Source organism: Acomys minous, assembly GCF_964271855.1.
Source record: "Acomys minous genome assembly, chromosome: 1".
Lineage (NCBI taxonomy): Eukaryota > Metazoa > Chordata > Mammalia > Rodentia > Muridae > Acomys > Acomys minous.
In genome coordinates, this window is record NC_140483.1 from 115,283,088 (window position 1) to 115,290,933 (window position 7,846).

Here is a 7,846-nt window from a genome sequence, read left to right on the forward strand (position 1 = left end):
CTCCCTGGGGCGGTCCCATAATTGGGGGCCGGGGCCGGGAGGAGGCGGCCAAGGGGAGTTCCGGAAATTAGCGAAGATCAGACAGCAGTTTGAAGCACATCTGTCTCTCTTGTGTTTGAAATAGAGTCACAGTGACTGTGGATTCCTATCACTCTGATTGTTCAAAGGAAGAAGAAAAGGCATTTTAAAACGAACCTACTTGAGCCTCCCCCATGACAGGAGTACTGTGTGCTTGATGCTTTAATACACCATTTCACAGGCTTCCAAGGTGGGCGGGGCTGATGTTGAGGGAGGACTGTCACTTAGTTCTTCCTCTTACTGACCCTCTTAAGGCCCAGAGTTTCTCAACCTGTGGGTCGGGACCCTTTTGGGATTGGTCCAATTTTTTTCACAGGGGTCGCATAACAGATATTTACATTACGATTCATAATAGTAGTGAGATTACAGCTATGAAGTAGCAATAGACATCATTTTATGGTTGGGGTCACCCCATGAGGAACTGTATTAAAGGGTCGCAACATTAGAAAGGCTGAGAATCACTGGTCTAAATGGTTATGCGTTGACATGCAGATTGTTCGTTGTCGAAACTTACCATGCTCTTAAGAAGCTGAGAAGCAGCCTTAACCGAGCCTGAGTTTTACTAGGGGAAACACACAAGGATTTTCTCCTTTCCACGGAGGTTTTAGCCCCACATTCAGTGCAGAGGTTAAACAGGGAGGTTTTGGGGACCCGGACCGCTTGATTTAAAGTACTTCTAGGTAAAATCATTGTGCGGCAATAAATGTCCACCCAATGTGGTATAATACTGATGGCGTTGAAGAGAAAATAACTGCGGCCTACAATACCACTGATCACTGATAATAGCTAATTCTATATTTTAGTAAGTGCTAAGTATTCCTAAGCTTCTCGTTTTTAAAAGCGCATCTGATGATATACTAACTAGCTCACGCCTGTAAACCTTCTGCTGAGACAGAAGGCCTGCTGCAAGTTTGAGGCTAGCCTGAGCCACAGAAAGGTTCTAGGCTAGCCCAGGTTAGAGAATGAGAAACAATTTCAAAAACAAACAAACACATAAATAAAAAGTACAATTCCCAAATGTTGAAATACTTACATAAAATCAATAAAACCCAACCCATTTTGCTACTCAGCTAATATGCATTGGTTTAAAGTAGATTTTAATATTAGTCACCTTAAAAACTACAAGTATCCAAACTTGTGGAATTCCCTTGCTTGTTAAGTCCTATGGAGCCTGACCTTTAATTCTCTGTACTGACTAGGCACCTCTAGAATTTACCTATAGTTAGACTGCCTAGTTTTCCCTGCCTGCTGATGATAAGTGAGCTTTAAGGTGAGGTCATCTGAAAATCAACTGTCCTGATGACTCAATAAAAGGAAGATCCTTCCGTGGTTGACAGCAGGGGAGCCCAAGGAAACAGCATGGTGCTTCTTGCTTTCAAAACAGATCTGGAAGTAAGGTCCTGGTGTGGCTGTTGATACCCACCCCAGCAGGAAGATAAAGCCTGGGCTAGGCTCCCTAGGCTGCCTCAAGCTGAGATTTAAAAACCAAAACAAGCAAAATAAATACAAAACCTGAGCTGGGTGGTAGACAGGGAACACTCAAAAGTGGGAAGCCTGGTGTTGTTTGTAAGAATAAACTGAAGAGTCTTTGCAGGGATTTAGGGGTGTATTCAGTGGAACCCTATACAGTGTATGGGGGGGGGGGACACTGGGAGCGACAATAGGTGCTTGTGCTTGAGCACTTCTGCCACAGGAAAGGTGTTAATTATGAGACAAGAAAATAGACCAAGGCACAGAATAGGAGTTTAAAAACATTGCTCCGAGTGGTAGTTATGTTGGCCACTCCTGCTGAGTTCCCTGTGGTAGATTTTATATACCTCGTGAACTTCATATACTTTGTTAGTCCTCAAGTCAGGAAAGTAGTCAGGCCCTTTTGCCTAAGGAGCTCCAGCAGCCATGCCCCTCCCCCAGACCTCTCTAACTGTCACTTCAGCATTTCCAGCCTCTGTAACTGTCACAAAGGTCATCCCTTGCCCCTCAATAGGACCCTTCCCAGATTATGCTAATAGTGGGTGAAAAGTTGGAACAAAAAGCCTCCAATCCCCTAGCAGGAAAACTCACTAACCTCTGAGCCCCTCAAACTCAGGACTTGAAATCCCACCAGTCCTCACCCTGGAAATCTCTGCCCTAGAAAGCTCCACCCCCTAAGAAATCCTATATAAAGTCTGTGTCTGCTCAGTTCCCTGCTGTCCTCTTTTGAGAGCAGAGGCTGCCAATCCAGGATTCATCCCTCCATGCCGAGGACTTTCCCAAATGCTGGTGTGATTCCTTCACTGGAAGAAGCCAAGAAACAAGGAAGAAAGAAAAAAAAAGAAAGGAAGAAACAAAGAAGTAGAGCAGGATTGTGGCTCCTGACCTGCTCAGCTCAGGTAGTGTTACCTTCCCCTGGGAGCTGCAACACCTCTGCTAAGGAGGTTTCCTCTCAGAGTTGTGTGGTCCCTGAGCTGCCAAGTCCCAGGACACCCTTCCACCCAAGCAAGAAGGCCAACACCTTCTGTGTGTGGAAATAACTAATAATAGAAAGGTACACTAGTAAGAGAAAGTATGAGCCGAATAAAACATTTAAATACACATGAATTGGTGGAGGCAGGGTGCTAAGGATCGACTTTCTGCTATCCAAGGCAAGCGGTTCCTCCTGGAGCTACATCCCTTGCACAGGTATTTTAAAAAACCTTTATAAAAATAGGATTAAGAGCCGGGCGTGGTGGCGCACGCCTTTAATCCCAGCACTCGGGAGGCAGAGGCAGGCGGATCGCTGTGAGTTCGAGGCCAGCCTGGTCTTCAAAGTGAGTCCAGGACAGCCAAGGCTACACAGAGAAACCCTGTCTCGAAAAACCAAAAAAAAAAAAAAAAAAAAAAAAAAAAGGGTTAAATGAAACATTCATTTTTACTAACAGGTTATCAGAAGTTTCAAACATGATGTGAAAGTGAACATTGATTTACTCAGCATATGACCCGGTGCAAAAATGTCTTTACCCTAAGTGTTGAGGATGATGATCACCGGAAAATTGTGTGGGTACTGAGAGCAATGAGACACAGCTTGCAGTAGTAGGAGCTGCCCTTTCCTACTTCCACTTACTGGCAAAGTCCGAGCTCCTGGGGAACCTGCTAGTTGAACTTGATATGCCTCACAGTAGGCAGTGCCGCTCATTTCCAACCCCCTTTTACTATTATGTAAAACAAAAACTGTCGGTACAAGTTCAAAGCTAGAGGATTTAGGTGATTTAATAAGTGTGTTAGAACACAGTCTAGCTGAGCAGAATGAAACTTCCATTTCAAGTGTTGAAGTGTCTGCCTTCCCCCCATAGTTCTCCACTTTGAGGTTTCTTGATTTATTGAAATTTTGTTAATCAGACAAAGGCCTTCTGCCTAGGTAGTTTTTTCCACATAACTATCATAACCTCTGTTATCTGTGCAATACATAATACCATTTGTGAAATACTAGGTATATCTTAAGTGACAAGGGAATTTTTGGCTTACTTGAATAAGTCCTAACTCCCAAATGAACCCTGGAAAGATCTTATCTATCTATCTATCTATCCATCTATCTATCTATCTATCTATCTATCTACCTATCTATCTATCTATCTATCTATCTATCTATCTATCTACCTATCTATCTATCTATCGGCAGGGTCTCAGGTATAGCAGGCTAGCCAAGGACTCTATATAGCCAAGGATGACCTGCAACTTCTGATTCCTTCTTTACCTCCCGAGGTTTGGGATTCCAGACCTATCCTACCACGCCCACCTCTAGCCTTTGAAAACTTACTTCCAACTGTTAGTTTCCCATATTTTAATTTTCCTTTAATCCTGCAATACAATTTACGAAAAGCAATTTGAACCCTCATTACAAGTATGTGTTTTAGGTTGGGCTCAGCATTTTTGACGTCTTAAGTTTTTGCTTGAATGTTTATGAAACATTCTACTTGATCTTTAAACGTTCTCTATATCTACTTATGAGTCACTTGTAAATAACTCCAAAGAACAACTTTAAGTTTTATACTCCTCATATTGTGTGTGTTTTATGAACGTATATGCATATGGAAGTCAGACGTGGATGCCAGGTGTGTTACTGTGCTGTGATGAAACCCCATGACCAAAGCAACTTGGGGAAGAAAGGGTTTATTTATTTGGCTTCCACATTACTGTTCAGCATTGAAGGAAGTCTGGACAGGAACTCAAAAAGGGCAGGAACCTAGAGGCAGGAGTAAATACAGAAGCCATGGAGGGGTACTGTTTACTGGTCTGTTCATCATGGCTTGCTCAGTTTGCTTTCTTATAGAACCCAGGACCAACAGCCCAAGATGGGGCACAGTAGGATGGACCCTTCTCCACTGATCACTAATTTTTAAAATGCCCTATACCTGGATCATATGGAGACATTTTCTCAACTAGGGTTCCTTCCTTTCAGATAATTATAGCTCATATAAAGTTGACATAAAACCAGCCAGCACAATCTACCCTTGTCAACTTGACACACAAACACATCACCGTTAAGCCATAATATTTCCTCTTTGTTCTTCCAAGATCACACAGTAATATCAACATCAAAATATTAACATTTCAATTTTTGAAAGTTCCATAGTCTTTAAAAGTTCAATCACCTAAAAGTTCAGTCTCTTTAAAATAGTCTCTTTTAAAATCCAGTGTCTTTTAAAATACAAAGTCTCTTATTGTCAACTCCTATAAAACAAAAATAGATTTTTTACTTCAAGAGAGAAAAAACAGACACAGTCAAGTAAAATCAAAATCAAACTCCAAACCATATAAATAACTCAATGTCTAATGTCTGGGATTCACTCAGTCTTCTGGGCTTCTCTAAAGGGCTTGGGTCAATTTTCTGGATCCCTGCTGTGCCACACATACTGAGTGTCTTCTAGGCTCAAGCTAGCTCCGTTCCACACCTGCTGATTTTTATGGTGGCCATTCCCATGGTACCGACATCTCCAAATCCTGGGTCTCCCATTGTGTTTGGGCTGTGCTTTCACCAATAGCCTCTCTTGCGCTTGTTTTAGGGACTCCAGTCCTGCCACATAATGCCAAGCCTCAGCTGATCCCCATCACCCCTTCATGCCTTCAAAACCAGCACTTCCTGGGAGACTGTTACACTATCCAGTTAGGCTGCCAACACTTTGGTACAACTTTGACTGTTTCTCAAACACAGCTCCTATGTGCAGCCCCTGAGGAAACACCTTAATAATGTTGGTCTTTTCTTAATCACAGCCTATTCTTCAAATCCAGCTGACCACTGGATTTGTAGTGTAATCCATTACACTAGCAAAGCAAAGCTTTTACGTTAGTGGTTCTGTATCTTGTTAATCACAGTCAACTCTTGACTCCCAGCTAACCAGAACCACAGATCCTTAGTTCAAACGGCTCAGTAAAGTCTTTTCTTCCCCCTGAAACCTTACAATCCAGACCTCCATCATCTGCATTGCTCTCAGCATTATTTCTCCCAAGCTCGTACAGAACAGCACCGAGTCCTTAACACCTAGTGGCTTTTCTAGTCCAAGTTTACAAAGTTCTCCCTCAGTCCTCTCAAGAACATGTTCTATTCTATCACAGGAATATTCCACTCCTGGTACCAATTTGTCTTTGTTAGTGTTACAATTGCTATGATGAAACAGCATGACCAAAAAGCAACTTGAGGAGAAAAGGTTTATTCAACTTACACTTCCCGTGTAACCTGTTCATCACTGAAGGAAGTTAGGCCAAGAATTCAAGCAGGACACGGACCTGGAGACTGGATCAGATGCTTAGGACATTTAGGGCTGCTTCTTACTGGCTTGCTTCCCAGCCTGCTTTTTTATAGAACCCAGGACCAACAGCCAAAGGATGCTACCACCCATATGATGGCCTGCGGCTTCCTCAATCGATAACTAATCTATAAAATGTCCCACATCTAGATCTTATGGGGATACTTTCTCAATTGAAGTTCCCTCCTTTCAGATAACTCTAGCTTGTGTCAAATTGACATAAAATTAATGGGTGGGCGTGGCCCATGCCTTTAATCCCAGCACTCGGGAGGTAGAGATGGGAAATCTCTGTGAGTTTAAGGACAGCCTGATATACAGAGCTAGTTTTAGGAGAGCCAAGTCTACACAGATAAACCCTATCTCAAACAAAACAAAACAAGTAAAAACAAAACAAAACATAAAACCTAGCCAGTACACCAGGTGTCTTCTTCCACTGCTTGCCCCACTATTATTTTGGAACAGGGTCTTTCATGGAATATGAGGCACTCCATTTCAGCTAGCCTGGGGTTCTCCATTTCAGCAAGCTTCCTAGATCCGCATGTCCCTCTCTCCCTCACTGCTCACAGTGCTCAGTTTACAGGCACAAGCACCATTTTGCTGTTTTCCCCCGCCTGTGGATTCAAACTTAGGTTTTCATACTTACATAACAAACATTTTTACCAGCTAAGCCATCCCTCCAACCCGTCCTTTCATATCTTTCACCTGTAGTTTTAAATTTCCCATTTTCTATGCAGCTTCCCTGGCCTTAGGATACAATTTTCTTTTTTGTTCTTGGCTTATTCTCTCACAGCACGCTTTTATATGGTCATCAGGTTTTCTCGTACACTGCACGGTGAGCTGTGGAAAAGATCTACATGTTACTGTAGTTTAGTGTTGCAGAGCCCAGATTTGTGCTTGGCACGTGCTCAGCCAGGCCTTCAGGGCCTTTCCTTCATCTCAGCATACTTATGTTTCCATCTTCAGCCCTCTAGATGTGTTCCTGGAGTCTCGTTCAGTGCCTCCTACTTCTTCCTGCTTCCTCCAGTTAGAGGAAGAATGGCAACCATGTCCCGGACACAAAATGTTGTTAAAATCCAGTCAGATTTCCAGAGGGAAGAACAGAGCAAAGAGATAGCATTTATTATACTTAATTATTCTTTTTCTCTCTGGGTCTGTCTATCTGTCTCCCTCTCCCTCCCCACTCCCTCTTTCTCACCCTATCCCACTACCTCCCCCTTCCCCTCTCCCTCTCTCTCTCTCCTTCTGTCTCTCTCCCTCTCCTGGTTTAGATGTTCTTTGAGGAGAGGTAAATTAGCAATACTTGTCTTTGGAAACATGGCACAAACACATCTTTGATTAAACAGTTATAAAAATGGAAAGTCAACAAAGAAGATGACTCTGGGAAGAGACTCCTGATAATTGGGCAAATGATAGACCAGTTTCAATGATTTGTGATTCATCAGCATGCCAGTTGGTCAAAGTTCAATTAATGTTAGCTTAAGAGCAAGAAGACTTAGACAATATTGATGTGAGCATTTTTTTAGATGCTAACATCCCTCTACATATTTAAGATTGGGATAGATGTGCCTGCTAGGTTTATGTCATCTTGACACAAGCTAGAGAGTCATTTGGGAAGAAGGAATTTCAGTTGAGAAGTGCTGCCCCCAAATTGGCATGTGGGCAAGTCTGTGGGACATTTTCTTAATTGATTATGTATTTGGAAGGCTCAGCTCACTGGGGGGTGGTACCATCCCTGGGCAAAGGTCCTGAGTTGTACAAGAAATGTGGCAGAGCACATCCTGGGCTGCAAGCTGGTAAGCAGCATTTATCCATGCTCTCTGCATCAGTTTCTGTCTCCAGGTTCCTGCCTTTAAAGAACTTGACGCAAGTCATAGTCATTTGGGAAGAAGGAACTTTGACTGAGAAAATGTTCCCTGGATTGGCCTGTGGGCAACCCTGTGTTGTGTTATCTTGATTGATAGTGGACAGCCTAACCCACTGTGGGAAGTGCCATCCCTGGGCACAGGTCC